The sequence below is a fragment of the Protopterus annectens genome, chromosome 4.part1 (assembly GCF_019279795.1).
Source record: "Protopterus annectens isolate FY-2018-M chromosome 4.part1, PAN1.0, whole genome shotgun sequence".
Classification (NCBI taxonomy): Eukaryota; Metazoa; Chordata; order Ceratodontiformes; family Protopteridae; genus Protopterus; species Protopterus annectens.
Genome location: NC_056734.1, coordinates 721,855,290 through 721,872,390, shown reverse-complemented (window position 1 = coordinate 721,872,390; position 17,101 = coordinate 721,855,290). Strand labels below are relative to the sequence as shown.

Below are 17,101 nucleotides of genomic sequence, written 5' to 3'. Positions count from 1 at the left end.
TGCCTCACAGCAAGAGGTTCTCCGGTTCGATTTTCGGCTGGGGTGCCTTCTGTGTGGAGTTTGCATGTTCTCCCTGTGTTCGCGTGGGTTTCCGCCGGGTACTCCAGTTTCCTCCCACATTCCAAAGACATGCATCTGGAGCATTTCTCCCCGGGCCTCTGCTGAAAACAGGCTCTGTGGAACCTAGTCGGACATTCCCGGTCAACAAATGTTAAATAAATAAATAAATAAATTTGGTTTGGCTTCATGAGTGAGAATGAGTTGAGGTGCCTCTACATTAAAAAGAATATAGGTTGGAGGGTGAGAACTGATCTATGAACTGAGATGTGAAATAAGGGCAAGTTGTTTGTTTGTTTTCACATATTCCAACCAGCAATGTGTATGCTTATAGGAAAAAATATAAATAAGTAAATCTATAATATAAACTGTATGCTTGAGCAGGCGCTCAGCACTGCTTCAAATCTTGCAACCTGGGAGGCTTGCTAATAGCAGAGGTGATTTATCTTTGCATATCAGTTTAAGCATTATCAGTTTAATGCCAAACCTCAGAAGTGTGTGTGTGTGTGTGTGTGTGTGTGTGTGTCAAACTTAAGGGCTAGGGAAGGGAGTGGATTTAGTGTTGTGCATGTGTACTGTTGTATGTGGTGTTCATCTTGAGGGTCTTTTGTAATGGTAGTTTTGTGGAAAGTTTTCTGATTCCTTATTGGTTCTTCTTATGGCAGTAAACATTTTGAGGCTGGCAAGCAGCCTGCAGGCACCAGAGTAAACACAGGAAGTTGTGTGCAAGTCGACTGTAGTCATCTTTGGGGACCATGTGTTGATATTGACATGTTCGTCTGTAGAGCCGAGCCATTTCTTTTGATATTTTTCCCATGTTTACAAAGCCATCTGTGCTGTCTGCCTCTGATTCTGTTGCATCAAGCTTCCTTTTTGGCCTTGGGCCTTGGAGATGAAGGGTCAAGGTTGAGTTTCAGGGATGGTGGTGCCTTCCAAATATCAATTTCTTTGTTGCTGAAGCCCCAGTCCTGAAGGACTCTGCCAACCTCTGTTCAGGGAGACCTCTTAATGTCAAATATGGGTGATTGATTTGGTGTTATAGCCTCAAAGTTGTTGATGTTGGTACAAGGCTGTGCTGAATCTAGTCCTTCAGCATTGATATCGTTGGAACTGAGCATATTTTAACATAGACTGTTGCATCAACATTTCAGTCTTCTATGCATTAACCTTCTTCTGTGCTTGTTGCAGTTCCTGTTTTGATCAACAGACCTCTTAATTTAATCTCCCATGCACCCCTTGATCTTCCCAGGATTGAGGTAGAGTATTTCACAGATAGCTGTCTGAAAGTTTGAGGATGTGGTAATTCTTATGCTTACTTTCCCTCCACAGGGACTCTGGCTAACAAAGTTTGCAGAGGACTGCAAATTGGGAGCCATTATTGAATCTCCAAATGATGTGGATATTCTACAAAAGGGCCTTACAGAAACAGATGCTTGGTGCCAGATCCATGGACTCAAGCTCAATGCCAAGATATGTATAATTATCCCCTTTGGGAAAAAACATGTACCCGTGAATTACCACATAGGTGGCAGTACACTAAACACCGAAAGTGTAATAAGAGACTTGGAGACACAGCTGGACAGTGGTCTCACCTTCGATAACCACATCACCACAACAGTCAGGAAATCCTTCTATGTGGCACACCTCATCACTAAGGGCTTTTCTTCCAGAAAAAAAGGAGGTCATTATCCCACTGTACTCTTCCCTCATTAGACCCATTATAGAATACAACGCCCCATTTGGTATGTACATCTCCGACAACTGGAAAGGCCACAGAAATGCCTCACTATGCCCTATGCTGATCTTCTTAAAAAAAAAAAAAAAAAAAAAACTCCACCTATACTCTTCGCATATCGTCTACTCGGAGGCAGTATCTGCTTAAAATACAAGGCCATGTCAAACCCAGAGCTGTTGGACATGCTACACTTAAAGAAATCCCAATCCCTCAGAGAGACACGCTCCAGGGGTCTAAATGTTGTCATCGCAATGAACAAAACATGCTGGAGGGTTAGGTTCCTGACCTAGAGACTCCCCAGACTCTGGAATAGACTGCCCATACATGTTAAGCAGAGCGCCTCTTTGGCCCTCTTCAAAAGGAACATTGATGATTGGATGGGAGATAGGAAATTCACTCTGAGGATCACATCAGTCTGGGGATCACGTCGGTCACCCTACTAGACAGGGGTCCAGGGAAGAAAATACTGTGGGAAGAAATAGCCAGGGAATTGTTATGGCTAGGCTTGTATAGGCCCTAGGGCCGATAGCCTAGTACCAACCTATGAATTGCGAGCCATTCCCACCAAGGAAGGGAGGGAAACTGTTGTGCAAGAGGAAACGCATTTATTCCCCCATAGAGTTCTGTACTCCAGACATGGATTATGATGATGCAGGTGGTTCCCTAACACTAGTACTAATCTGTGAACCTATTTCTCCCATTGATTTCAGTCCAAGTAGATCGTAGAGATGATACAAAAATGTGGAAGGGCTTAGAGCTCTCCTTCTTTCCAGAAGAGGTGTTGCAGCAGTCATAAAAATCTCCTGCCATAACCCCGTGGTTGGTTCGCCCTCCCGACAAGGTGAGCTCTTCTGTGCTTAGAGGTGGGGAAGGAACCAGATGTTGTGGCTTTTATTCCTAGGACACTGCCCAGGATCATATAGCCTCCTACTATTGGAGCATTTGGGCTCAGAATCCAGTTGTTGAATCTTTTGTTGTTGTACCAGCCCTCAGGAAGATCACTACACCTCAGAACCTCACTACTTATCCCTCTGACAAGGATTCCTGAATATTGGACTACTTTAGGAAGTGAGTGTATATGTCCTACATATTCTCCGTCACAGTGTTCAGCCACCTACTGCATATGTTGATTTTCAGAGTGAGCTTATTGGTAACAGTAATTGGTAACCAGTTGTTTTACATTAAGAAGGTTTGTGGCCTGCACTATGGTGGCAGGACAGGTAGCTTACATCCTTCTAAGTTGGGAACTGCTGATTGAGGGCTCAGTGTCTGTTATTCTAAAAGTGTATTAGTTCTGGTTTAAGCACTTGGGCTTCAGGCCAGTTATTTTACATTAAGAAGGTTCGTGGTCTGCACTCTTGTGGGAGGAGAGGCTGGACTCTGCCCTTCTGAGCAGGGAATTTCTGGTTAAAGGCTTATAGTGCCTGCATATTTGAACTGTTTCTTACTGAAATTGGTACACCTTGTTTGCTGTAGCATAGACTAGATCCAGGCCTGCTGAATCTAGCTTTGTTTGTATGCTTGTTGTTTGTTTGCTTGTTATTTCCCTGAAACGCTAATTCCACCTAAAACGCGGCTTTTCAGTGCTTCTGTGGATCCCTAGTGATATCTGCATTGCTTACTGTACTTATTTCTTTGTTTCACTTGAAAGAAAGTTGCTGTTTGTCGTTAAATGCAACGTCACATTGCATTTAAGTTACCTGGCACTTGCTCACTAAAGCAATTATATAAGTCAGCACTAAAAAATTAAAAGCACTACACCCTCACAAACTCCCCTTGAGTACCTTGTTCCCCATTGGCCCTTTTTTCAATTATAAAAGAATTCCCAATACTATTCTAGCATATCCAAAGGTCAGTTGTCAATCTCCTCTCCGGTCCAGCTGGTGAATCTGGGAATCTTGAGGCAATGTTACAACTGCCTCATGTACACAGACAACCCTCTCCTCCTCCCAACAAATTCCAACACATGTGAGAGATGCAACCATATAGCCAAACTGGAGGCTAAGCTCTCTCAACTCAGTACTGGCGTAACCACACTCACTACAATTCCTCAGAAGGAAACCACACTCACTACAATTCCAGTCTCTCATAGACCTACCACGACAGCAAACCAAACACACAAAAACATACTCGGAGGCTCTAAGTAAAAATCTGCCTAAGCAGCAGAGACCTCCAAAGCAGACACCCAAGCAACCGCTACCCCAAAACAAGACACATGCAACACATAGCTCACAAAGCCAGTGTGCCGAACAGTCACAGCCCTTAAGGCTAAACAACACACCTGATACACTTGTAATAGGTGACTCTATCGTCAGGCACACTGACGTCCCGCTCACCAGGCTGAACAAGGAGAAGGTCACGGTGAGCTGCCTGTCGGGCGCTAGGATCCGCCACATAACATAAGCACTCAGGTCACTCCAAGGCAAGTACAAATATGACTCAGTCAGTGTCCATGCTGGTGTGAATGACCTGAGACGTACCTCCCTGGACTACACGAAAAGAGACATAGAGGAGCTCTCTGAGCATGTAGCCCAGGCCGGTATGACCCTGACCTTGAGTAGCATCTTACCCTCACCAAGAATGATGCCACAATATGAAGACAAGATTATCAGTTTTAACAATTGGCTCAAGTATTGGTGTCATTCAAGGGGGTTCCAATGCCTTTTAGCCTGGGATGACATGCTCGACAAGCCACGATGCTTCGCTAGGGACGGCTTGCACCTGTCACCCCTGGGCTTTCGGATATTGGCAAAGGCTCTTGCCACCCCCATAGTGCCTTTTTTAGGCAAGGCTCAAAAGACAAACCCACCTCCATAGGTATCACAAGGGATAAGAAACTAAGAGTAATGCTACTCAACGCCAGAAGTCTAAACCTCAAGATGCACGCACTCAAAACTCTCCTTAGCATGGAGAACATCGATATCTGTGCAGTAACAGAAACCTGGTTCAAGGCTCCCGAGAGCACCCCAGCACTACCAGGTTATACCTCATACCATGCTTTTCGGCCCCAAAACTTGGACCGAACCACAAAAGGAGGGGGAGTATCAATATTTGTCAAAGATACCCACTCCTCCCGGTTGGTGGCACAGCACAAAGCATCAGAGACTATCCATGTGCAACTAACAGTGGGTAAAACTGCCTTCCAGTTTATAGCTTGCTACAGACCACCCTCCCAAACTCAGGAATCCCACTTGGCCTTCCTGAGAACACTGGAAAATATGAAGGTCTCTCCAAACGCCATTATATTGGGTGACTTCAACTACCCAAACATAGACTGGGAGCATTACTCTAGCTCCAACACCCTAGCCCAAAGGTTCCTAGAATTTATAAAATCAAATGCTATGGAACAACTTGTTACCACTCCCACAAGAGGGGAAAACATACTGGACCTGATCATCACCAACATGGGGACTCTATGCTCCAGACCAGAAGTGTATCCCTCACTGGTAAGATCAGACCATAAACTAATCTCACTGGATATTCACATCCCGACCCCACCCCCTGCCCAGAAAACCACAGTGAAAAACTTCTCTAAAGCAAATTTCACACTCCTCAAAAGTGACGGTGGAATCCTTCAAAGCCCCCGGGCCTGTGGAAAATACGGCCCAGACCGCAGAATCCTTTATAAATGCATTCTATGAACACCTTCAGGAATGCATGGATCATGCAATCCCAGATAAAATCAAGACCCAGTTCTCCAAAGGCAGACGTCCTGTCTGGTGGACCCCAGCCATAAACAAACTATACAGTAGAAGGAGGAAGCTACTACATGATAGAGCAAAATCCCAAAAAGGGGAAGGCATCTGTGATCAGTATTAGCAAAAAACTACGGGCACTCAAAATCGTCTAAGGCCAGCTTCGAGAGAAAAATTGCACAGGACACTAAGGATAATCACAAGGCTTTCTTTTAGTTATGTTAGGAACCTGGGTGGGAATTCCCAGATATGCTCAGAATTAGTCCAAAATGACAAAAAATACACCAAACCCACAGACATTGCCAACATCCTAGCTGGCAGGCTCCTCGCAGACCCCCCCCCCAAAAGGGCAAATATCCATCCCAGCAGAGTGCTGCCCCCCCTGACATCTCAGATGCTCAGGTAAGAGCCGCCCTCTCCAAAGCAAAAAACACAGCATCAATGTGACCAGACGGTGTCCCGGCTGCGTCCTACATGAACTCCAAGAAGAGCTAAACCCAAACATAAAACTACTGTTCAATCTCAGCCTTTACTACAGGATATGTACCCAAAGAGTGGCGTACAGCAACAGTGGTCTCTCTCCACAAAGGTGGTGCCTCAACGGATTCTGGAAACTATCGCCCCATAAGCCTGACTAGCTTGGTCTGCAAAGCTATGGAAAGGATCATCATGGACCTCATAAATAAAGATATTGGGGACCTACAGACACTGGATCCTACCCAGTTCGGCTTTGTTAAGGGCAGATCCTGCCTCTTAAACCTGGTTGATTTCTTTGAAACAGTCACCAAGGCCATTGACGAGGGGAAGGTGGTCCACACAGCCTACCTGGACCTCGCAAAAGCCTTCGATACAATACCCCACTCGGGCATTATAGATAAGCTCACCAGCTTAAATATAAACCCCTATGTCATTAGATGGTTTGCAAACTGGCTCAAGGACAGAACCCACATGGTTAGAATTGCTGGAGCCATGTCAGACTCCAAACCAGTTACAAGTGGCGTCCCACAAGGCTCAGTCCTGGGACCTCTCTTGTTCGGTTTATATTTCTCGGAGGTACAGGCCAACACGGAAGGACTGTGACTGACCAAGTTCGCAGATGACTGCAAACTGGGCGCCATAATCGACTCTCCAGCCGACACAAGCATCCTCCAAAAGAGCCTCATAGAAACAGACAACTGGTGCCAGAGCCATGGCCTCAAGCTAAACACCAAAAAGTGTATAGTCATCCCCTTTGGCAAAAACAAAGTGCCCATAAATTACTACATAGGTGGTAAAGTACAGAAGAAGTACAGAAGAAGTAATTAGGGACCTGGGGACCCAAGTTGATGGCAATCTCTCATTTGACAACCACGTGGCCAAAGTGGTTAGAAAAACATTTTATATAGCCCACCTGATCATGAAGGGATTCACATCTAGATCAGGGGAGGTAATCGAGCCTCTTTACTCATCCCTCATCAGGCCCATAATTGAGTACAATGCCCCTTTTGGGATGTACCTTATCAGACACCTGCAGCAACTGGAAAGACCCCAAAAGTACCTCACCAAGAGGATCAAAGGGCTCAAACAGATGCCATATGCTGCTGGTTAAAGAAACTCCAGCTCTACTCAGTGACATACCGCCTGCTCAGAGGCAATCTGTGCCTGACGTATAAAGCCATGTCCAACCCGGAATTAATGGACATGCTGCAACTCAGAAAATCCAAATCCCATCGAGCTACGCGCTCGAGAGACTTGAATCTCAGCACTGAAATAAATAGGACATGCTGGAGGGACAGATTCATAACCCAGAGGCTCCCTTCACTCTGGAATAAAATCCCAGTCCAGGTTAGGCAGAGTCCCTCATTGACTCTCTTCAAGAGGAATCTTGAGTGGATGGGAGATCGTAGGTTTACCCCGGGTATCACTTCTGTGTCACTCTTGGACAGAGGCACAGTATACTAACCTCGAAAAAGGGCATAGCAAAATTAATTTAAAATGGGTGGCGAAAGCCAAACACACTCTGGCTAGGCTTATAAATGCCCTAGGGCAGATAGCCTAGTATGAACCTATGAACATTTTGAAGATACTGGAGAAGATGCCAGATAATGAGCTCAAGTCCAGACTCCTTTTTTGATGGTAATATCATTTATTTCAAACCTACCATTCCCTCGTACATAATTCTGTAGATGGTGCAGTGAGGGCCACTGGTGCCAGTGTCTGTACATAGCCACTCTTTCTTACATGTGACCAGTTTTGCTGAGAATTTCAAGATGTCCTTTAAGGCTCATTTCAGCAGAACCAACCTGTTTGGCCCCAAGGTGAAAGAATAACTGGAAGATGGTGAGAGAGAAGACTGTCACAGCTGTATGTGTGTTTGAGACTCTGCATTGCATCTTTTTGAAGGCATAAAATAAATCCTTGTGATTTTGTGTTGATATGAGGCCAGTGGCAACAGAGAAATCAAGAGGTTGGGGAAACTTCCAGAAGGGACCTACAGCCGGAAGAAGGAATTCCTCGCTTAACAGGAGATACTGTGGCTCTTCAGGGATTTGCTACCATGCCTTTTGCCCCTTTAAAGTCTTGTCTGACTGTCCAGCTCTGGAGACTGTCTGTCTGAAGTTGCTTGTTCATCCTTCCATTGATCTGTGTGGCTGGCTGTTGTATACAACAGCTTGGTTTAGATAGCTATATCTAGAGGCTGGAATGCACTTCGACCCCTCTCCTAGACAATACTTTCTTAGATTGTTCGAAGTCTCACCCTTTCAAGAAGAGGCCTTAAGTCTCCTTCAGAAAAGTGCCATCTAAAAGGTCCTATCAGAGTAGAGAAGATCAAGATATTACTTCAGGCTCTTTTTAGTTCTACAAAAGACTTAAGGACCTCAGGACAGTTCTAGATTTCTGTGACTTCCAGTACAGTACAGCTGTGTAAAATCTTACCATAACAGTAGATGTTCTTTTTATTGTTGCAGTGTTTATTAAAGAAGGGGATGTCTGCCCCAGGCAGCCCATCAGTTGGCCACTATAGATGAGCTTAAAAGAGATCTTGTTTGTGCTGTACATCACGTGCTCGCTGCACAGAATGTAGGGCATAAAAGGGACATACAGACACAAGTACCCAGAACTGAATTGCCTTAGAAGAGAACAGTCGTCTTAGGCCGAAGGAGTCCATGGACATCCAGAAGGAAAAAATGCAGAATAAATAAGAGAGGGTTGGAGGGAGGGAGCGAATATTGCAACAGTGAAGAGAAGGGCATCTAATGTTATGGTAAGATTGTACGCAATTGTACTATGACCTCCTATATCACTGTTGCAGTATTCATTAAAGAAGGGAGAGAAACAGCTCAAGAAACAGAATGCGAGGTGGAAGGCTGAGGAGCACCATCAACAAACCCACATGAAATGGTTTCAGCAAAACCTGCTCTGACCCTAGAAACCATATCCAAACTGTAATGCTTAGTAAAGGGGTGCACTGAAGACAAAGTAGCAGCTTCAAGGATGGAATTGGTGTCCAGCCTCTTGACCAAGGCACCAGAGGAGGCAACAGCCCTAGTAGAATGAGCTGTAACTGAAGCCAAGAAAAGAATAACTAAAATAAATTGCCTTAGATATCCAAGATTTGCTTGGAAACAGCCAAACCCAAAGACCTGGGACAAAAGGAAACAAAAAAGCTGATCAGACATGTGAATAGTCCTAGTTTTATCCAATAGTACCCGAGCTGCCTGTGCATATCCAAGGTATGCAGGACCCTCTCACTAGCAGACTGAGGAGAAGGGAAAAAGGAATTGAGTTGTACTGACTGATTTAAGGACAACGCATTTATCACCTTGGGAATAAAAGAAGGATAAGTACGAAGAGACACCCTGTCCCTGTGAAATGAAAACAAAAAAAGAGGAGTGGCCTTAAGGGCCTGGAGCTCAGAAACCCTCCAAGCAGAAGAAGTAAGAGCCAGCAACAAAGCAGTCTTCCAGGTACAATGTTGCAAAGAAGCAGAATCTGCAGGCTCAAAAGGAGCCCGAGTCAATTTTTCCAAAACAAAATTAAGGTCCCAAGGGATGCCTAATATGCAGAACACCATTAAGAAATTGTTTGACCTCAAAATGAGAAGTCAAAGGAGGAGGCAAGGGCAGATGAGCAGAAATGGCTGACAAATGGCCCTTCAGAGAATAATAGGCCAAGCCAGACTGGAGCAACTCACACAAGTAAGAGAGGACCAGAGGGACACCCACTGAAAACGGGTCCTAGTAAGGAGCATAGCACCAGACCGAAAGTCTTTTCCATTTGGACATAACAAGATTTTCTGGTTGAGGGTTTCCTTGCCTCCTGTAAAACCTTGAGCATGTCCTCAGAAAAGAGGTGCCTGAAAGGGATCAAAACCCTGTCATCCACAATATTAGTTACAGAGTGGACAAGTAGGATGGATGCAAGTTCCCTTGTCATGTGTGAGGAGATCCAACCTATGAGGGAATTTGTGGTGGTTTTCCCTGGCCAGATGCTTTAAGAGGGGGGAAACCAGTGCTGTCTCGGCCATAAGGGAGTCACTAGCAATGTTTTTGGCGAGTCCAGCTGAATCTTCTGCGGGATTCTTGGAAGTAGAGGAAAAAGAGGGAAAGCATAAAGAAACTTCCAAGGAAAGGAAAGGGTGTCTGTCTTCCAGGCTAGATGGCATGGCAGTCTGAAACAGAAGAGAGGAAGCTGCTTGTTCAGAAGGGAGGCAGAAAGATGTACCAGAGGAATACCCCACCAATGGACAATGTCCAGAAATGCGTCTCTGTGAAGCATCCATTCGTGAGCCTGTGTTTTGGACCTGCTCAGAGTCTGCCACAAGAGTGTGCTCTGAAGGAATGTATACTGCCTGAAGAGTTAACTGATAACTGTGAGATGCATCCCAAGCCTGAAGCACCACCCTGCAGAGTACACCTTCAAGGGGCCCGCAGAGAACATGGGGTGAAAAGCCTGAAGGGCCAGAATCTGAGCCCTCCTCTCTTTGGTGTTGGTATGGTCTGACTTCTGATGGGGAGGCCAAAGATCCTGAACTTTCAGGTGACCAAGAGATGCCCTCACCCTATGTCTGAGGCATTAGTAAACAGATCTTGAGAAGGGACTGGAGGCTGAAAGGGCTTGCCTGGGTTGAGAACCTACTTTTGACTCTCCCACTTAAATTCCTTCTTGAGACGAGGAAGGAGAAGGTTGATTATGCTGCAACCAAACTAACTTGAGGTACTATTGAAGCTTCTGCAGATGCAGTCTGGCAAGAGGAAGCATTGAAATAGAAGAGGCCATGCATCACAGGGTTCGAACAAACTCCCTGACTAGTATGGCAGTCAGGAGATGAAAAGACAAAGAAGGCTGTCAACGACAATACCTTTGGAGGCAGAAAGAGGGGTCAATATAGCCATAGTCCAAATTCTGAAATCCAGATACACATGATCTGAGAGGGAGTCGGACTTTTGGAAGTTGATAGTAAACCCCCGACTTTGAAGAAGAGAAATGGTGAACTGCAACATTCGACTAGGAAGAAGGCAACTGAAGCAACAGGTCATCTCTATAAGGAACACTGTGAATGCTTTGGAGCGTGCAGAAAGCAGTCGCAGGAGCTAGGCATTTTGTGAATACCCTTGGGGCAATAGAGGCCAAAGGGCAAAGCAGAGAACTGAGAATGAGGGGAAGACACAGAGCAACATAAAAACTTTCTGAAGAAAGGATGAATAGGGATATGTCTGCCTGAATTAGTGTGATCTATTGACACCCCCACCTAGTATCGATTGGCTGTAAGGTTATGGAATGGCACATGCTGTCTTTTAGCCACTTGTATTCCTGAGTACGCCAATGCCTGAACAGGCTCTGCTGATGCTTCATAAGTGCTGCTTTATTGCAAGCCTCAGTCAGCCCCTCATTCCTTCTGCATAACCCCATGGTTATTTCATTTTTGTTCATATCTCAGGATGCTACATGCCCACCTTGGATTGCCCATATCCTTATTCATGCCCAGAGGTCTGATGTGAGAAAAACATGCAAAAGCAGTTGGTCCCATTTTACTGTTGGGGCTTCTTTCAGTCAATGTACTGGATGTTTTTTCAGTGCCTGCGCCAACTGTATGGGAATAAATCTTACATGCTCTGGGTGTGCACAGGCAGTAATGATTTTATATTGAAGAGAGAGAATCAAAGAGAAAAGTTTGGTTATTTGTTTCATAGTGCTTACAAATCAAGCTACAGTTGAGCTTAAGATTGTGTCCTCAAGGTTTGAAGAAGGTAGACTGGGTCATGTTCGATGCAAGAGATGTGAACTTAGACATAATGACATGACCCTGGCTTTAATAGTCTTCAACATACCCGTCCTCCTTCCTGTGGCCTTAAGCAAAAGAGGACAAGAGAAAATATTCTTATGATGCAAATTGGTCCTTGTGTGTGCTTTATTTCTTATTGTGGTTGGCTTTCATATGGCACTCTGTAGAGCTGGAGTGTTACTGGCACAGTGCTTTATGAATAAAAGGGGAGTATCTAAAACCTAGAAACATTTCAAATGCTAAGCTGAGTCAAACCTGAGATTTATGCCCTGAAGATTAGAAGAGTGGACTATGAATTGTGTAAGTCTGTCATTATGGTAAGCAGGCAGTGTTTTCACTGAGATACTGAGGTGGGGTAAAACCTTAACTACGTTGAGAAAGATGTGAAGTAGATCACTCCTAATGGGGGATAAGGCTGAAGTACTGAGTAGGTGTTTCATCTGTGTATATAGCAAGGGGAAATGTTGGGAGGAGGGTGCAAGTCCGAATGGGTGTGCGTGGACATGTACATGTATGGTGTTAGCATATGACATCAAATCACAAGTGGTCAAGATTTAATGGTCTAAAGACAACTAATTGGAAAAAAATATTCATTAAACTTTTTTTCTTTTTTTTTTAACTTTTTTTTGCAGGGGTCAAGCCCTCTGCGCCTCATGGTATGCAGTCAAATTTATCGACGGCTGTTCCTGTGACTGCCAGTAAATTGTAGAACTTGCACCGAAGTGCCTTTCAACAATAATGGAGTTTTCCCTTTTTTTTTTCTATTGGGGGGGGGTTGCAAGAAAAAAAAAGTTTCTGAGGATCACCAAAGGTGTTCAGGCACAGTTTCTTCATCCTTTTGGCAGTAAAGAAACCGCTGTCGCTAGATCAACATGAGTATAACTCCACACCCCCTGCTACTTATATATACCAACTCTGAGATTGCTGTTCTCTGTATTTGTACAGGAACTGGTAATGTAAGATCTGACTAGTGATCAGTTGCATCTGCTTTTCTTCTAATCGACAATTTGAATTGTATCCTTCTATCTGTCTTTCTCTAGTGTGTGTGTGTGTGTGTGTGTGTGTGTGTGTTTGTATATATATATAATCTGCGCGTACATATAAATGTAATGTGTTTGTGCATGATATGTATGGGTCTACTTCTAATAATCAAAAGACCACTTAACCTGAAACTGATCTGTTAATTTTACTGAACGATCACACTACTGAATATTTTAACAGGGAATGTATGCATTTAGACAACAGGAAATTTGCCCTTTTTCTCAGTGTAGTGTGATCCTGGAGTTTGGTATATGTAGTTAGGGGAGGTGGGTTTGACATACCGGGGTATGTTTTTTCGTTAAAAGTTGACCCAAGTGCATACTTTCCCTGTTTAAAAAAAATAAATTAAATAGTGTGATCATTCGGTAAATTAACAGTTCATTGTTGCGGGTAGGTGATCTTTCGATTTATTAGTAGAAGCGTGCGTGCGTGTGTGTGTGTGTGTGTGTGTGTGTGTGTGTCAGCATACTCACCCATATACACATAGGCAGTAAAGCTAGTTGCTGTAAGGGAGTAGGACATGCACTCAGATTGTCTGGTTGGTGGTCTAACTGATTCCTTGTTAGAGAGCTGTTAGTCTTGCATGTCCAGTTTTATGAGTGGGTTTTGGGGTGGGGTCCCAGACAGGTGGTTGCTAGGTAAACAGCAGAGCTAGGCCAGCAAAGGAGGATGTGGGAAGCAATTGAGATAAATAATAAGAGATAGAGGGTGGTGGTAATTGTGTGACAGTGACTTTGTGGACAAGAAAAGTGATTATTGGAGTCCTGCAGGGGTCTCATCCCTGTATTCGTCAGTTTCTTGCATGTATGAAGTGGTAAAAATCAGAATAAACCCCTTTGCAGATAATGCAAATGGAAGGGAGGTGTGTGTTTTTTTTTTTTTTGTTTGTTTTGTTTTGTTTTGTTTTTATTTTTTAAACAAAGTTGTTTGGTTAATGGACAGAGTCCAAAGACTGGTCATATGGAGGCTGAGATGTATGGAGGTGAAAGTTATGCAAAATGGGTTAAGAGTGAGACCTAGAAAGCCGGATGCATAAAATGGCAGATTAGGTAGGAAGAATGCGTGTACAGATGAAATCAGTGAAACTAAACCATATACAATTCCTGTCTGTCTTATGTTTCTCTACAGCATCTTACAGTTTTGATAACCGTTTTCTTCTAGTGGTTGACATTACTCCTAAGGCTCTTGATTGTCCTCTCCCTGAAGATGTCTGGTTTGATTTGGTAAGTAGAATTTTGGCGAGAAGTATATATGATCATCCTATAGCTGAAGGCTACCTGCTAGCACATTTTGGTTTGAAAACCTCACAGGAAGTTGCAAGTAGAGGACCAGGATTAGAGTCATGCAGTCTTTCTGCTAGTCTGCCAGCAGACTCGAGCGTTTTCTGAGTAGCTGATAACTTGTGTGTCATAGTAGCTTCAATGCAGAGGCTATCTGTATTTTATTTTTATGAACGTGCCTTCTGGGTCGTATGTTGGCAGACTTTCAGTCGTGAAATTATTTGAGGGTAGTGATCTCATATGCATTTACGACTGTTAAGTCAACTAGAAGTTTGATCTCTATTCATCAAAGTGGAATATATTTCTAGAGTCCTGTTAGTATCTCTGATGGATGTGGCCATTTCTTAGTGTGAAAGAGCGAGTTACCCTGTTTCAGTGGATGCTTAATTTTGACTGTGCTTAATGGTAAGGTCCTCCTTAGCATTCTGAGCTACATGTATGCAAATCTAATGATCGCTCATAATGTCAGGTTACATATGAGAAATTTTTTCCATTGCCTGTTTTGTTATGGATCTGTTTGGAGGACCCAGTGTATGTGGCTGGAGTCCCTTCTTGCTTTGAGAACTGCACTGGCAAGTTTTATTTGCACAATCTACTTTGGGCAGCCCATTCTAACTCTCTTTTCCCTAGCTCATATGCTAATGATGGATGTTAGACAAGGGGCGAAACTTACTACAGTCTTGTATGATGCAAAATGTTTCAATCTTTTTGTCGATGATGGTCCACTTCATCATAACAAAAGTGTTTGGCATTCTTGACAGGCCATGTACGTGTCATCTATTTGTTCTGGGTTTTCACCATATCATCATGGACTGTCCTACAGTATGTAAACAAAAAGGATGGGACTAATTCTTTACCTGAGCAGAAGCATTCTAATAGATCATTTAAGTTGCACAGTTCTTCTGGTAGCTTAGATGTCAAATCTGCAGGTGTGTGTTCTGATGTCCAGTTTGTAGTCCTAGAGAGAGACCTCTTTGTATCCCGGGACAGTGCTCATTTCCCAGATGTCTAGACAAGGGTGTAAATGCTCTGACAAAGTCTTGGAATGCCAACCTTTGTTCATGTGGTTTCCCTTGTACCTGTTATTCATGTGGATCTTAGCTAAGGTTAGAATGATTCTAATGTCCTATGTATGGACGGGCAACACGGTGTAATCTCTTCCCTGAGGCTGCGTCTCAGACAGTTTTCAAGTCTATCAACTGGACAGTGCTCATAATCTCCATTTAAGAGCATGGCTACTGACACTTTAGTGCCGACAGGGATTTGTTTTACTCAGTGGTAGTAACATTTCAGGAATCCTGAAAGTCTCTCTCTACGTAGAGAGATGATAAATCAGCAAGCAAAGGGGGAGAAGTGTTGCTGGAATTTTAATTCATCCTGTAGTCTTGGTGAGTACCTCCCAAGGTGGACCCTGTTTTTCACAAAATCTCAAGAAGACACTGATAATATAGACTTATTTATTATAGCATGTAACATGGACTGAAGTAGGTTACAAAATAAAAAAGATAGCTGGGTGCACAAGTCCCAGGATAAAGTGCACAATTCTGGTAGGCATACTGGTGCCAGGACTGGAAAAAATGACTGTGTAGAATCCTCAAAATATGGAAACATTCCTACACTGGGGCTAGGCCAGTCTCAGGAGGAGGATCCCTCCTCCCATTGTAGAAGAAAGTAGTAGTCCACAAAAATTACAAAAACTGACAGGCCAATAAAGAGCCATAAAGATGATAGAGTGGACTATTGAGGATAAGAAAGAAATTATGTATTGTTACTGTTATGCAAGAAGCCCAGAATTTCCAGACCGAACAGATACAAAAACATTGAAAGACATTATAGGAAAGAAAAATACTTGCGCAAAAAATGTCAGTAGCTTCAAATAAAAATGCGTGTTCATTAATGCACCAAATTTATGAAAAACATATAGATCAAGAAACTTTGGGCAGTTTGGAAAAAGAAGCAACTGAGGAGGTGTGAAAATATACAAAAATCTAGAGATTTTTGAAAAGTGAAAAAGAAGTGTGGATATGGGAAAGAGCTCATATGGTGCATTGTTTAAAAGAAGATTAGTAAAGTAGAAGTTAAAAAATAGAAGCTGGAGTTATGGAATACCTGTGAAGAGAAGAATTTGGTGCAGAAAGTCTTAGCACAAGTTGCATCACAGCATGGAACAATGATTCCCCCAAGTAAGGAGAAACAGGAGGAGTAGGAGAAATCTGAAGAAATGTGGACATGGGAAACGGAGACATTTAATATGGTGCAATATTTATGCAAAGGAGAAAACAAAACTAATCCGTACAAACAGCAGCACCAAAGATATTTGAAGAAAAGGTATCCAAATTTGGAAAATTTCACAATACAAAAAATAAGAAAACAGTATTACTAATGGAGAAATTAAAGAAATGGAAACTTGGAAGATTTCCAGGCAAGTATAAAGGAAAAGTACAAATAAGCAGTTTGATGACTGAAAAAAGTTTTATAGATAATTGGGGAAACAAGGTAAAAGGAACTGAAACATCATCAAAAAAAAGAAGAAATGGAAACATTTTGGAGAAATGTCTATGAAGATCCTGTGGAACATAACAAAGATGCTGAATGGATAGAAGAAGTAAAAGAAAGAATAAGAAGTTTAAATGTATAGGATGTGAAATTGGATGAAGTAATGGCCAGCAAAACAAAGTTAAATGCTCCTAAATGGAAAACCCCAGGCCCAGATGCAGTACCTAACTTCTGGCTAAAAGTATTAACATCTTTACATGAAGATTTAGTCATGAGTAAGAGCTATTTATATGCGTACCCCAAAAAAACACCAACCTGGTTAATAGGAAAAACAGTACTCCTACTTAAGAGAGAATCTGTAGGCTCTCCCAAAAACTACAGACCAGTAACTTGCCTTCCAACGACGAATAAATTATACACTGGAATTGATGCTGACAGAGTTTATAGTAATTTAGAAGAAAACTCAGTTATGGCAATAGAACAAAAGGGTAACAAAAGAAAGTAATATGGAACAAAGCTAATTTGTTATTCA

General features: G+C 43.1%; 1 protein-coding gene across 1 annotated transcript in view; it reads left to right on the top strand.

Annotated features, from left to right (window-relative positions):
- The window catches only part of SSR3 (signal sequence receptor subunit 3), a 104,339-nt gene that overhangs the window by 23,617 nt on the left and 63,621 nt on the right, over window positions 1–17,101 (top strand). The gene's annotated exons all lie outside the window — the stretch shown is intronic.